The sequence below is a fragment of the Pongo abelii genome, chromosome 15 (genome assembly GCF_028885655.2).
Source record: "Pongo abelii isolate AG06213 chromosome 15, NHGRI_mPonAbe1-v2.0_pri, whole genome shotgun sequence".
Taxonomy (NCBI): domain Eukaryota; kingdom Metazoa; phylum Chordata; class Mammalia; order Primates; family Hominidae; genus Pongo; species Pongo abelii.
This window is the reverse complement of record NC_072000.2, coordinates 59,799,450-59,814,414: the sequence shown is the minus strand read 5'-3', so window position 1 is coordinate 59,814,414 and position 14,965 is coordinate 59,799,450. Positions and strand designations below refer to the sequence as shown.

Here is a 14,965-nt window from a genome sequence, read left to right as displayed (position 1 = left end):
GTTCCAATGAGAGGAGGGAGGTGTCTTCTTTGGTGAGTTACTATAACTCTGCCCCGATAGCTAGATCTCTGCTTCAGGTTCCACAGATGACTGTGCAGAGCTTGAGGCAAAGAGCCAGAGCCCATCCTGGTGACCAGGGAGCTCTGTTTTGGGGGGTCAGTTTGGTAGTAATGCCTGGATGTAGTCTCAAGATCAGTGGACCAGGATCAGGCAATGACCATTCCAAGAAGGGAACTAAAATAAAAACTCACAAAATCAGAAAGACAATGGAAACTAGAAGATAAAGGGAGCGCAGTAAAGCTCTCCTAGCCACACTCCACCTCATGCTCATGTTAGGTGCCTTAGCTGATACACCCATTATTCTTACTTCTAGCGGTATTTGTCCTGGTATATTGCAAATGCAAAATGTTTCGTCTATTCCCTCAGTTCCTAAGGACTTTGGGATCATCTTTGGCTCCTTTCTTTTCCTCATCCCACAAAAATAATCCTTTAGTAAATCTTGTGGGCTTTATTTTCTGTTGTGTTTATTGCAAATTGACAAATTATAATTGTACACATTTATGGGGTACAAGGTGATGCTATATGTTTACATGTTGAATTGTTAAATCAAGCTAATTGTCATATCCATCACCTCAAATACTTTTGTGGTAAGAACATTTGAAATTCCATGTCTTAGTAAGTTTGAAATATGTAATACATTATTATTATTATTATTTTGAGATGGAGTCTTCCTCTGTCGCCTAGGCTGGAGTGCAGTGGCGCAATCTTGGCTCACTGCAACTTCCACCTCCCAGGTTCAAGCAATTCTTCTGCCTCAGCCTCCTGAGTAGCTAGGATTACAGACACCTGCCACCACACCCAGCTAATGTTTGTATTTTTAGTAGAGACTGGGTTTTATCATGTTGACCACGCTGGTCTCAAACTCCTGACTGACCTCAAATGACCCACCTGCCTTGGCCTCCCGAAGTGCTGGAATTACAGGCGTGAGCCACTGCGCCAGCCTTTTTTTTTTTCTTTTCTTCATTATTTTTTAATAGAGATGGGGTCTCACTATGTTGACCAGGCTGGTCTCCAACTCCTGGCCCCAAGCAATACTCCCATAGCAACATATTATTCTTAATCACAGTCACCATGCTGTGCAATAAATTCCAAAAAAATGTATTTCTCCTGTCTAACTGAAACTTTATACCCTTTGACCAACATCTCCCTATTTCCCCCACCCCTAAGTCTCTGATAACCACCATTCTTCTCTTCATTCAATTGTTTTAGAGTCTACATATAAATGAGATCACATGGTATTTGTCCTTCTGTGCTTGGCTTATTTCATTTAGCATAATGTCCATGCTGTCCCACATGACAGAATTTCCTTCTTTTTAAAGACTGAATAGTATTCCATCGTGTATATATGCTACATGTTCTTTATTCATCTGTCAATAGAAACTTAGGTTGATTCCCTATTTTGGCTATTGTGAATAATGCCACAATAAACATGGGAGTGCAGATATCTCTCTGACATATTGTTTTCAAATTCTTTGGACATATACGCATGTATTAGTCCATCTTCATACTGCTATAAACAACTGCCCGAGACTAGGTAATTCACAAAGGAAAGAGGTTTAATTGACTCACAGTTCAGCATGGCTGTGGAGGCTTCAAGAAACTTCCAATCATGGCAGAAGGGGAAGGGGAAGCAAGACACCGTCTCCACAAGGGAGCAAGAAGGAGAAAGGCCTAGCGAAGGGGGAAAGAGCCCCTTATAAAACCATCAGATCTCGTGAGAACTCACTCACTGTCACGAGAACAGCATGGGGAAAACCACCTCCGTGATTCAAGTACCTTCACCTGGTATATCCCTTGAAACACGGGGATTATGGAGATGACCATTCAAGATGAGATGTAGGTGGGGACACAAAGCCTAATCATATCAAAGCAGAAATGGGATTGCTAGGTTATATGGTCACTCTATTTTTAGTTTTTTGAAAAACCTTCATACAATTTTCCATAATGGCTGTACTAATTTACTTTCCCACTTTATTTGCCTTATTTAGAATATATATTCCAAATACAACTATTTATCATTAATTCACCACTATCATCCTAGTCCAGGCCTCTATCAATCAGTTCTTGCCTGGGCTAATATAATACCCTCTGGACTAATATAAAACTCTGAATCTATCATCAGTGCCCTTTATTCTCCACATAGCAGTCAGGGTCATTGTTTCAAAACTTAGATCAGATCCTGTTATTTCTCTGCTCAAAGTCTTCCAATGACTGCACAATACTGAAAGTAAAATTTGAAGTCTTCACCATAGCTTCATAAAGCTATTTGTCCCAACTTTGCTCTGCCCTTCACTCTTTCTGCTGTAGTCATACTGGTCTTTTTGCCTGAAGCCTAGAATGCTCTTCTCCCAAACATTTACATGAGTTGCTCCTTCACTTTGTTTTTTTTTCTTTAAAAGTAATTTATTTGATTCTGATTACAAAATACAGGTGAGGAGCAGAGGCAATGCCTGTATCCCCTTTGTTGCCCATCTTCCCAGTCTATGCCGCTATAAATACCCTGTGTACAACAGCAAGCTCATGCTGTCTCCAAGGGCTTGCACATTCTAACAGCTGCAGAGTATAGTATATGACCAGGTGGAAAGTTAAACAGGCGCTCCACTCACAAGGTAGGGCCCCTCCAATTAGTCTTCTGGTTCCCTTGTGCTAATAGTAACTGGTTTCTCTTCCTATTGGTCATAGATAAATTACACCTGCACAGTTCTCCGAGCGCTTTCAAGTAACGTCAGAAGGCAGTAACTAAGACCCTTTCCTTGCTCCCAGCTTCCTATGTCCCAGGCTGCCTGTGGCACCTGGACTGCTGCTGCCCCTGGGTCCCGCACATTCCAGGGCGACGATGGAGGAAGGGCAGGCCAGGCCAAGCATGAGAAATTAACAGTCTTTATTGGGCTCAGACCAGGAGTCCGTGGGTCTTGAGGACCTCTGTGTATTTGTCAATTTTCTTCACGTTCTTCTCGGCCTGTTTCCGTAGCCTCATGAGCTGTTTCTTCTTCCAGTAGTGGATCTCGGCCTTCTTCCTCTTCTCCTCCAGGGTGGCTGTCACTGCCTGGTACTTCCACCCAACCTCTTGAGCCTGTCGCCCCAGAAGGGCAAACTTTCTTGTAGGCTTCAGACGCACGACCTTGAGGGCAGCAGGAACCACCATCCGCTTTTTCTTGTCGTAGGGCGGTGGGATGCCGTCAAACACCTTGAGGCGGTCTAGGGAGGCCTGGCCTCGCTTGGTCTTGTGGGGCAGCATGCATGCCTCGCACTGTCAGCCAGAAGATGCTGCTGGGGGCCGGAAGTGGTAGGGGCCTCGGGAACGGTTGGTGTTCATCCGCTTGCAGAGGAAAGCCAGATTCTTCAACTTGTTTCTGTAGAAATTGCCAGAGATGTTGATGCCCTCGCAGCGTACGACTACCATCTTCCAGCCCAGCAGTACCTGCTTAGCCACGATGGCCGCCAGGGGGCCCAGGAGATGGCCTTGACCATCCAGCACCAGGACCTGCACCTCTGCCATCTTCGGCAGCCGCCTGGGAAAGGCTCCTTCACTTTATTTGGTAACTGCTCAAACATTACCTCCTCTGACAGAAGGCCCCCGATCTATTTAACCGAAAAGGTTATTTTATGCCTCCTATCCTCTTACCTGCTTCATTTTTCCTCAAAGTCCTTATCATTTGTTTGATGTCTGTCTCCTACCATTAGAATGTAAGTCCCAAGAGGACAGGGACCAGTGTTGAACTGCCTTTTTCCAATAACAGTCGAAGGGTCTAAGAAGATCTAAGACTACAGGGACAGTAAAATATGAGTCCTACTACTACCTCTTCCTTCATAAATTTGGGCAAGTATCTTGACCTCTTTGCCTCTGTGTTTCCTCCCTGTAAAGCAGATGAGATAAAATGTGTTCTGTAAAATGAAAAGATAAAGCTCTATCTTCCTGGCTTCATTACTCAAGGTTGGTATAGCGTCTATTATTATTTCATCCAGCCAAAAGATCTAATGAATTACGAAAATACGCTTTGGAACTTAGAACAGTTTTATTTTGATTCTTTACTCTCTTTTCCTTTTTTTATGTTAATCTACCATTTGTATTTCTTCTAGGAAATACTTGTTTATGCCTTTTGCCCAGTCTTTAAAATTTTTATTTATCTTTCTGCCATTGAAATATAGTTCTTTATTTGTCTGGAATGTCTCTTTCTAGGCTAAACTTTTGAACAATTTTTTAATGTAAAATTCTAGCTTGATGATGATTTTCTTATTTTATTTTATTTTATTTTATTTTATTTTATTTTATTTTATTTTATTTTATTTTATTTTTGAGACAGGGTCTGGCTCTGTCACCCAGGCTAGAGTGCAGTGGTGCAATCTCAGCTCACTGCAACCTCCACCTCCCAGGCTCAAGCAATCTTCCCACCTCAGCCTCCCAAGTAGCTGGAACTATAGGCATGCAACTCCACACCTGGCTAAGATTATTTTCTTTCAGCACTTTATAGATACCATGCCATTTCCTTCTGGATCTTATCGTTTCTGTTATGAAATTAGCTTTCTGTCTTATTGTTGTTCCTTTAAAAGTAACATATCTTTTTATTTCCTCTGACCTTTCTTAAGATTTTTTCTTTGTTTTTGGTTTTCATCAGTTTTATTATAATGTGTCTAGGCATGGTTTTCATTGTATTTATTCTGCATTGGGTTCACAGTGAATTTTTGTATCTATGGCTTGATGTCTTTCATCAGTTTTGGAAAATTCTTGACTATCTCTGCAAACATTCTTCTACCTCATTCTCTCTTCCCTTGTTAAATTCAAATTTAAATATTAGACCTATTCACCGTGTTCTGCACGTCTCATACTTATTCATGTATTTTTCCATCTTTTTTTCTCCATGCTTCACTATGAATATTTCTAGTCACCTATTGTACAACTCACTAATAACTCTTTTTACCTGTCTCTTATTTGCTGTTAAACTCATCTACTCAGCTCTAAATTTCAGTTGTAGTGTTTTTTATTTCCAGAATTTCAATTTGGTTCTTTTTAAATACAAATTCTTATTCTCAGTTACATTCTTCATTTTGTCATCTATTCTCTTGAATAATTAATCCCAGTTATTCTAATACCAATGTCTGATCTTTTCTGTGTCTGGGCCATTTCTTGGTCTGTTTTTCCAGTTTACTTTTTTCTCTTGGTGTAATTCATAATTTTTAATTGAATGCTGAATATTGCACATGAAAAGTTGTAGAAGCTCTACATTATATAATAGCCCCTCAGAGGAGGTGCACCCTATTCTCTGCCAAGCATTTTATGGAGGCTCATCTCCTCAACCCAGTCAAGATCCATGGGTCCCAACACAGAATCTAGTATGTTTCCTGTGGCTATTCCTTCTTGACGGCCCTGAACTGAAATTTTTGTCTCTTCAAAACTGCCTTTGATTCCATTCTGTTTCATCAACTTTCTGGTTGCGATTTTTTGCCTCGGTGTTAATCAGATAATCAGATATTAATCAGTAAATGCCTTGAAGGGAAAACTAGTGCTTCTGTTCTTTTCTCTAGAATCTTGGACCCTTACTCCTGGTTCCCCTGCAAATATGGACTCTAGATTTTGTCTCTTCAGTTTCATGAGATTGTTTAAAACTCAGAAGTCTGCCCTAGATCTTGGAAATCAGTCCTCTGCCCAAATTCTCAGCTTCTTGTCCCAGGCCTAAACTCACAAAATGTGCCAAGGAGAAAGTAGCATGTTTTTAAAATGGCTTATGTCAATGAGCCTTTCTTTTTTTCCAGAATCTGGCCCTTCAAGTTCTAGCAGGCATGGTATCTTTCTGATACTTTTAAACAGACATTTATTTTGTACCTTACCCAGATTTTCTAGGTGCTCCTGGCAGAGCCAATGGTCTGCTATAAGTGATAGAATTATCATAGCCAGAAACCTAATAAATGTGTATGAAATAGTCAATTTTTAAAAAACAAAATAGTTTTTAATAAAAAGTATCATGTTTACCCTCCAATAAAATAACTTTGGCAGCCGGGCTCAGTGGCTCATGCCTGTAATCCCAGCACTTTAGGAAGCCGAGGCGGGCAGATCACTTGAGGTCAGGAATTCGAGAGCAGCCTGGACAACGTGGTGAAACCCCGTCTCTACTAAAAATACAAAAATTAGCCAGGCGTGGTGGCGGGCATCTGTAATCCTAGCTACTTGGGACGCGGAGGCAGGAGAATCACTTAAACCTGGGAAGCAGAGGTTGCAGTGAGCCAAGATTGCACCATTGCACTTCAGCCTGGGCGACAAGAGCAAGACTCCATCTCAAAAAAATAATAATAATAAAAAATAATAACTTCTGGGTGAACATAAGCTGACTGGATATAAAATAACTGTATGTTTTGTGTAGAGCACAGGAAAATTCTTCACTGGCAGCAGAGAGTTTTCTTTCAATAGAAAGCTCCTCTGAAAAGTTAACTTTTTTCCTGTTTTGGTTTTCAGGAGGAAAATAAAAAGTATTCCACTTAGTGTATGAATATAGTGGGGCAGGTTGGAAGGTTGCTATGCAAGAAACAAGTAATAATATCAGAAAATTACATCAGTTCCACTCATATCTATTGAAACAAAACTACTGCTCCAAAACTTCTAGTGAAAATCGCCTCATTTTCTTTGAAGAATGTATGCGTAGTTGATTTTCCTGTTCTTGTTTTTAGTTAACAGCATCATTTTCTGTTTTTCTCAGAAGATAGCATTCAGTCCCCGCCCTTGGGAGTAGTATCTCCACTTTCACACAAGCACTCTGTCATTTGCATTTCGCCGTTTTTCAACCTGCTGTGGTCTTTTTAAAACACATGATGGTGCAGTGCCTTTTAAAGCTGGGAAGGATATAGCCACCTCCCTCATGAATCTGCTTTTCAGGCTTCCTAAACCTGAAGGTGTTGAGTAAGAATGAAGGATGGGGTTGTCCTCAGCACAGGATAAAAGAGCAGCCTGGGGCCCCATGGGGAGGGGAGCACAGGGACCCTTTTCCTGCTACTCACAGCTCAGCTTCTCCTTGGAGCTTTGCCTAAGCTTTCTTTACAAGCTGTGTGAGAGGAACTGGACCTTGGGGATCTAGGCAGAAACTATTCTAAGGTGAGTGTTAGTTTTTTCATTTACTAATAATCTAATTTTACTGGTCTGTAAATATTCATTGGCTACAGGTCATGAAAGAAAACCACTCTCCCAGATGGTACGCCGACTGAATATTTGTTAAATAGTGTGGAAGCTATTCAATGATTTGCATACTGGCCCCTTCATAGGTACCTCTCTCCCATCTCATCTGGGATAAAATTCCATAGCCAATTCCCATCCCCTTCAAGATTAAAACTCGGACAATTAAAACAGAAAATACCTATTAGCCAACTTACTCCTGTCTCAACCAAAACCAGCATTTGGAAATACTGTCTTACAGCTGAGGAAGTGGTCAATTAGCCCAAAAAGGTTGAGTGACTTATCCAAGGCCACCCTGTAAGTTAGAGGTAGTATCCAGACTAGCAGCATCTAACCCCTTTGGTGAAAAGTTCTGCCCTCTAAACCCTACATCCACTGACTTGTCCAAAAGCAGATATAGGAGCCAGAGAAATTCAGTCATTCAGCAAGGTTGATTAAACACCACTGCGTGCCAGACTCAGTGCCAGCAACTGGGGACACAGTGGAGAACTCAGGAGAGCTACGCTACTGACAAATAACCTGTTCAACAGGAGACTTTCAGGGGGCACTAAGTGCTAGAAAGGAAATAAACCAGGATGATGTAATAGGGAGTGAGGGAATGGGGACTTACTATGTGGTGATGGGGGAAGGTCTCCATGGGGAGGTGGCATTTAAGCTGAGATGTAAGTGACAAGAGAGAGCCAGTCATGCAGACATCTGGAGGACAAACCATTCCAGGAAGAGGCTATCAAGCACAGTCCTAAGGCAGGAACACAGGCCGGCATCTGGGGAGAATAGCACACGAAGAGAGAGGGGCAGGGAATGATCAGATGGAGGACTGAAGTCAGTAATGCCAACTCTTGTAAGCCATTGGAGTTTGTGTGTTATTCCATGTAAGAAATAGAGAAATTCAATCTGTCATTCCCTGAATAGCATACACACGTGGTCATGGTCAGAATTTATTCCTCAGTTGTAATTAAAAGACATTACCAAGGTACTAGAACATTGTCACCAGATAATAGCTTCCATCAGTGATAGAAATGCATTTATTTTTCCAAACCAAAGCAATTGATCCTCCTGGCAATATTCAAGGGCACTGACAGCACTTGCACTGGGCACTCTCATTAGTGCAGATTTAATCAGTTTGTCTGATGGATATCAGTGCAGCTCTCTGACAGTGCCTCTGCGGACCCCCTGGCTGAGATGAATCAAGAACTGGATCAGTTCATCCCAGAGGCACTGAACTACTGTGTTATGAATAAGCTGTCTTCTGACTGGCTCAGATCACAATGTATGTTTATGAATTTTGTTAGTGAATAAAACTCATCTACATTGATTGGATCCCACAACACATAACAAATGCCACGTTGCGTTGGTATATTTCTGGAACTGACATGTGGCAGGCAGAGAGATTCAAAATGAGCTCATCACCACTGGGTCTCTGACCAAAATAAATAAATAAATAAAGTCAAATTAATGCAGAACAATGGATTGGCCAAACAGCCAGCTGCTGCCTTCCTGCCCCAGCACATTGCCGTTCATCCCTGATGAACAGGATCCAATCGTTTGTCCAATCAGTTAAGCGTGTCCAATCGGTTATGACAAGATTCTTGAAATACCCGACTGTGTGTAAGCGCAGGAAATCTTAACTCCAGAACCTTAGCTGCCTTCCATTTGGGATAATTATATTCTGTACCTCAAGAATTTCCTCTGCTTTAGGCCTTCAGAAACATGGCCTCATGGGGTCTCTGTGCCCCCAATGTTAACACCTCACCACAGAAGGACTCACTCATGCTAGTGTTAATCAAAGAGGTTTCCACACATGTGCACACACAAACTATCAGAGCTCAATTTGTTTTTCCCAGACACATGACAATTTTATACCTACCATTAGAAAGGTATGAGCATATTAAATAAAACAATTCTCAATTGGGAAAAAGAAATGTATCATTTGGTTCACTATTGGGCATTCATAGCACAAGTTCATTGGTTTCTGCATCACAAGGGAGCTCATTATGATAGAATTTTTGCCTGGAATACAGCACGAATAGGGAGCTGGCCCTATTTTCTGGGCTTTTTGAGCAGGAGGTAGAGGAAGAGGAGCTGTAATGCTGTAGGAGTCAGTCATCTGGAGCCAGAAGCAAATAGAGTAGATAGAGGTGGCCCAGCCAGCTGCTGTTTTAAAGACCAGAGTGGCTCGTTTAAAAATTATATATATACATAATATACACACATATATACATATATTAGACATACATATACACACAGACACCATTATATATATGTATGTATGTATGTATTCAGCACAGAGCAGCTCCTCCCCAAGGGAACCCTACACCCTTCATCCAGCAGGTAGACTTTTTGCCTCTTCTCCTGGGCCATTTGCTCTTTCACAGCAGAGGTTTGACTACTTCCTTCAGTAGCATGAGTTTGGTGACATTGATTCTATCACCAACACAAGCATGATGGCTTTGCCATGGGTCCTAATTTGGATTTCAGAAAATATGGCACTTGTATAGCTCGGGTGCTCATTTTGGTCAAATTTTACTGGCAAAGAAAGATGAGCAGGGTGGGGAGTAGACATGTATGATTCACAGTCTCCCTCCTCCTGGCCTCATGCCAACCCCTCAAGCGGTATCTTGGGGTATCACAATCAAATGCTTGACCTCTAGAATCTGGGTACCCCAGCCAGGTGACATTTAAAACACCTAAGCACTCTTTATTATCGTAATGATTCTGCATCCTATTTGTATAACAACAGGATATTATAGTGCAGTGCTTTAATCATATCCTTAGATGTTAGGAAGATCAATCTATAGTATGGCTTCGGATTTGGAGTTTTCTTTTTTCTTTCCTTTTTTCTCTCATGCACTCTTTTTATCATCCATTTCATCTAGCTCTCCTGAAATTTTGAATGTACCCCTCAAAGATAAGCTGAGATTAGGGAATTTGAAACAAGAGGCTTTCCCTTGTACAAGAGCAAAGAGAGAAACATGAATTTCCCGGGTCACGGCGCAAGCCTGGGGAGTCTTAGGGAATGATATTAGGCAATAAAGAGAAATCCACAGGGAAAACTTGTTAAAAAAAAAAAAAGAAAAGTATGCCTATATGCCACTAATATTTATTGTAAGTGAATGCAATAAATCTGAAACAAAAAACTGGCAGTAGAAGTTCAATAAGTATGCAGACATCATGGGAAAATGAGGAGATACAGAAGGAAGAAAGGAGCCTGTGGCATTTTGGAAGCTCCCTGTGGTAGGTATTCAAATACAGGGGCAAAGAACAGCCCTGGGGCACAGGATGACAAATACACATGATGCCAGGGTCAACACAATATTTTTCTGTAAAAGGGAAACTTACTCAGATTTTAAGAAATCAAATTGCTTTATTTTGCTTGGTTAGGTAAAGTAACACTGAAATAGGTCTTACCCTATATGAATGTCACAGACCACTCAGGGATACGATATGCTAACTCTAGGAGGTAATTATCTGTTGCAGAACATGGTTAATGATTATGTTCAGAAGATGTTAACAATCAGCTCGGAAAAGATTACAGGAGCTTCAAAGGGGTCCCTCTAGACCACATGACTGTAATGTGGCCTGAGGAGCCTGCTCTTAATGCAAATGCTTGCTGTCATGGTGACAGGATAGCACCCCCGTGTTCACCAGCACCACACAAAAGCCCCCGATTTGGGACAATAGCTTTTAGTTCAAGATAGACTGCATAAGTAACCAAATGTGGAAAGTAATATCTCATATGATCTTATCTATCAACTGCTCTGTGAGGACCTGAAGTTCCAAAAGTGATCTAATCCTAGGAAAGGTTTGGCACAGAATAAAAGAAATTGAGAAGCCCCCAAAAATTTTTACTCCCTGCAAAACAAACACACACACAAACACACACACACACACACACACACAGTCTCCATTTTCTGAAATTCATCAGTTACTGCTTGCAGAATTATCTTAGACTTAGACTTATCATCATTGGATTCTTTGCTTATTCATTCAAAATAAAGGAGATAGCATTCAAAATATTTTGTGACGCCTTAGAGATAAATGCTCACCCTGGGTGGGTGATGATTTATGGGGGTCAAGTACTAAAGAATAGGAATTTCATTTATTTTATTGCCTGTTTACCTCCTGGGGGAAGAGACAGCTGGTAAATCATTTTGGTAAGTTAGTAAATTGGGAGGCCTTTGTTTGCTGGGCCCAAGAAAAAACTCACAGGATGGAAAAGTATCCATAGGGTGCCTCCTTCACCCACCCCCTTCTGAGCAGAATTGCTTGCAGAGTATATCAGGAAGAAAGCTGTTCATTCTTTCTTTTAGAAACTCCATGTTAAAAGAAAAAAAAAAGCCTTCCGCTTTTTTCCATTGTTTAGCCCTTCTAATCTCTAAATACTTCCTATATTTAACCTAAATCTCTCCTGCTTTCCCATCTTCACAAGTTAATATTAGTCATAATTACTTCTCTTCAACACATGTAGTGTTACCTGGATACAAGCATAGATATTCTTAGTATTTCAGTTCAAGAATAGGATTTCCTTGGGATTGCTAGTCAGTTCCTAAAAGAACCTCAGTGAATCTCTATTTCCTCCTCTTTAAAATAGGAAGATACCACAAGCCCTCAAACAGTCAGTGGGGTAGACATGGACATTTCTTTGCTCTTTTATGTGAACCTTATCAAAACTTAATCATTTGCTGATATTCTAGAGATTAGCACTCATGCACGGTGACATCATTTTGGTGACTAAATAAGTAAAGATAAAAGGTTGTATTATTTTTTCAGAACTATTTTACCCCCAAAATATTCCATAAATGCCCAATGTCTCCCTGCCCTTGTTCTGTTTCTTCTGTGATATGGCCCTCCAGCTAAAACAATAAGGAGAAATGTTGCTCAGGAAAAGGGTCCAATCTCCTGCCTGTATCTCTCTTTTTTTTTTTTTTTTTTTTTTTTTTGAGATGGAGTCCTTGTTCTGTCACCCAGGCTGGAGTGCAGTGGCACTATCTCAGCTCACTGCAAGCTCCGCCTCCCGGGTTCATGCTATTCTCCTGCCTCAGCCTCCCGAGTAGCTGGGACTACAGGCACCCACCACCATGCCCGGCTAATTTTTTTATATTTTTAGTAGAGACGGGGTTTCACCGTGTTAGCCAGGATGGTCTCGATCTCCTGACCTCATGATCCGCCTGCCTCGGCCTCCCAAAGTGCTGGGATTACAGGCGTGAGCTACCGCGCTCAGCCTCCTGCCTGTATCTCTTGCAGGTCAAACTTGCAGGACATCTGCCAGGAGTACTTTGACCACTGATGTGTGTGTGTGTGTGTGTGTGTGTGTGTGTGTAATGGGCCAACATAGTAGTTTAAAATTTTTATATTATTTGCCAACATTTTGTAAGTGGAAAATTCCAATTAAAAGTCTAGATTACAGGTTTTTCTTTAAAAATGTGAACATCCAGCCACAATTGCTCATAGAGCCACAAGTGGAGATAGACAGCAACTGCCCCTGTAATGGGGCCTCACTCTCCATTTTTCCTCAGTCTTCACCAGTCCCTACTATGGGACATCCAGCCCCTTAACTCGTGTTACCTGCCTGTCTTTTTTTTTTTTTTTTTTTTTTTTTTGGCAACTATTACTTTATTCTAGCTTGAGATAAGCCTTCACACCCAGTTAGAATAAATTTTACAAATACAAGCCTCATTTTCTTATGCTGTGAAATTTGGGGGCTGCTTATTGTCCAAAAGATGTGTCCTAGTGGGAATTAAGTAGTCAGCACTTCCCCTCCCCAAGGGCTTCGGCGGATTTCACAGGAGTCTCCATTATGGAGAATTAGCATAAGAGGGCATTTCCTCTCTTTGACAGTCCTCTTTGACCCTCTGTCTACCCACAGACTATCCTTTTCTGTGGCTGAGAATCCTTATCTCAGCAGGTGAGAGGGAACAAGACCCTTGTTCCAATCAAATCATCTCAGAGCATCCTTCTAGTCCAACCCAACTCTTTTCTCCCTGGGCTTGTTGAAGGGCAGGTAGCTTCTGAATGGAGAGTGCTAGGCCTACAGGGCTCTCAGGAAACCAAAGTGTCATGATAACCCGTGTAGGACACTGACTACATCATTAAAGAGTGTAGAGAGGAGAGGAATCCTACTGGTGACCTTCCAGAAATATCCAGCAGGTCCTGAAGAAACACTTGTTGACTGAATAGCAATAAGCCCTCATGGACAGGACACAAAAAGAACCAGGCAAGAGAGTTTCTGCTTCCTAATGTAAGTACTTAGTATTTATTTTCTGTTGTAGCCCAGGCATGCAGCAAGCACTTCTTGTGATTACTTTCATTTACTCCTGGAGTGGCTTGAAGATGGCTGCAATTTTTTTTTCCTGGGATCTGGGCTAGTCCTGACAGTGGCTGCAGAAATGATCCTGTGCAGCTCCCAAGACTTGTCTGTGCTTAGAACATTCCCTCTTGGAACCCAAGAGGTTTACATGCTCTGCTGTGAGAACATCAAGCCACAGAGAGAGGCCACGTGGAAGACAACGAGGTGCTCCTGACAGCCAGCACCAACTGGCAGCCACGTGAGTGACAGAGGACACTGCCTTGGATGTACCACCACCCAGCCTACAGATGACTGCAGCCACCGATGACAACACTGGAGCAGAAGGCCTGACCAACCGTTGTTGCTTTAAGCCAGTAAATTTGGTGATTGGTCACATGACAGTAGGTAATTAGAACAACTGCTTATAACTGTGTGGGGTGCATGCTAGTATCATATCTATTTTACAGATGACGAGACTGAGGCACAAAGAGGCTAAGTCACCACGTTCACAGTGCTGGTAGAACCAGATTTCAAACTTACATCTATCTCCAAAGCCCATATTCATAGCCTCCATCATACACTATCTCAAAGAGCTTGCGATTTACTGGCAGCCACAAAAAAAACACGTCAGAAAACTCAAGCATATGCATAATCCTTTTTTCTGAGTCTTGGTAATCTCTCAGGAGCTGGGGAGTCAGAATTATCTCAGACTCTTCTGGAAGGAAACAGAGAAAACAGCTTTGCCTGATTTAAAAAGAAAAAGAAATACGGAGGTAACACCATCTAATGCTCCTCACATAAAATGTCCCTGCTACTCTCAAGCATGGGTGGACAAACTATAGCCTGGGGGCCCAAATCCCATCCACTGCCTCTTTTTCTAAAGTCGTATTAGAACATAGCCATATCCAATATTTACATATGGTCTATAACTACTTTTCCTCTACGTGGCAGAGTTGAGTAGCTGAGGCAGAGATAGTAGGGGCCCCTGGTGCCTAAAATGAAGTTCACCAATCCCCTACTCTAAGCCAATGGCCATCAAACTTAAGCATGCATCAGAATCACCCAGAAGGAGTTCCCACGCCCCACTCTCAGAGTTTCTGATTCAGTAGGTCTGGAATGGGGTCCAACAATTTGTATTTCTAATAAGTTTCCAGGTATGGTAGGCAGCTCTAAGATAAGCCTCTTGCATAAGGCATGCAATCATCCCCACTCCTGGTATTCACACCCTTGTGTAATAGCCTTCCCTGATGTAGACTGAACTTACTTACTTCTAACACATAGAATACAGCAGAAGTAGTGGAATGTCAGTTCCAAGCATATGTTCTCCAAAACTGTAGCTTCCATCTCAGGTGCTTTCTCACCCTCTCTGAATGCTTGCCCTGTGGGAAGCCATGCCATGAGGCAGACATAGGTAGAGGCCCATGCCATGAGAAACTGAGGCCCAACAACAACCACATGCA

At 41.8% G+C, this 14,965-nt stretch overlaps 1 pseudogene; it reads right to left on the bottom strand.

Moving 5' to 3' along the window:
* Positions 1–2,235: 2,235 nt before the first annotated feature.
* Positions 2,236–3,819, bottom strand: LOC100455700 (large ribosomal subunit protein uL13-like; annotated as a pseudogene).
* Positions 3,820–14,965: the final 11,146 nt, after the last annotated feature.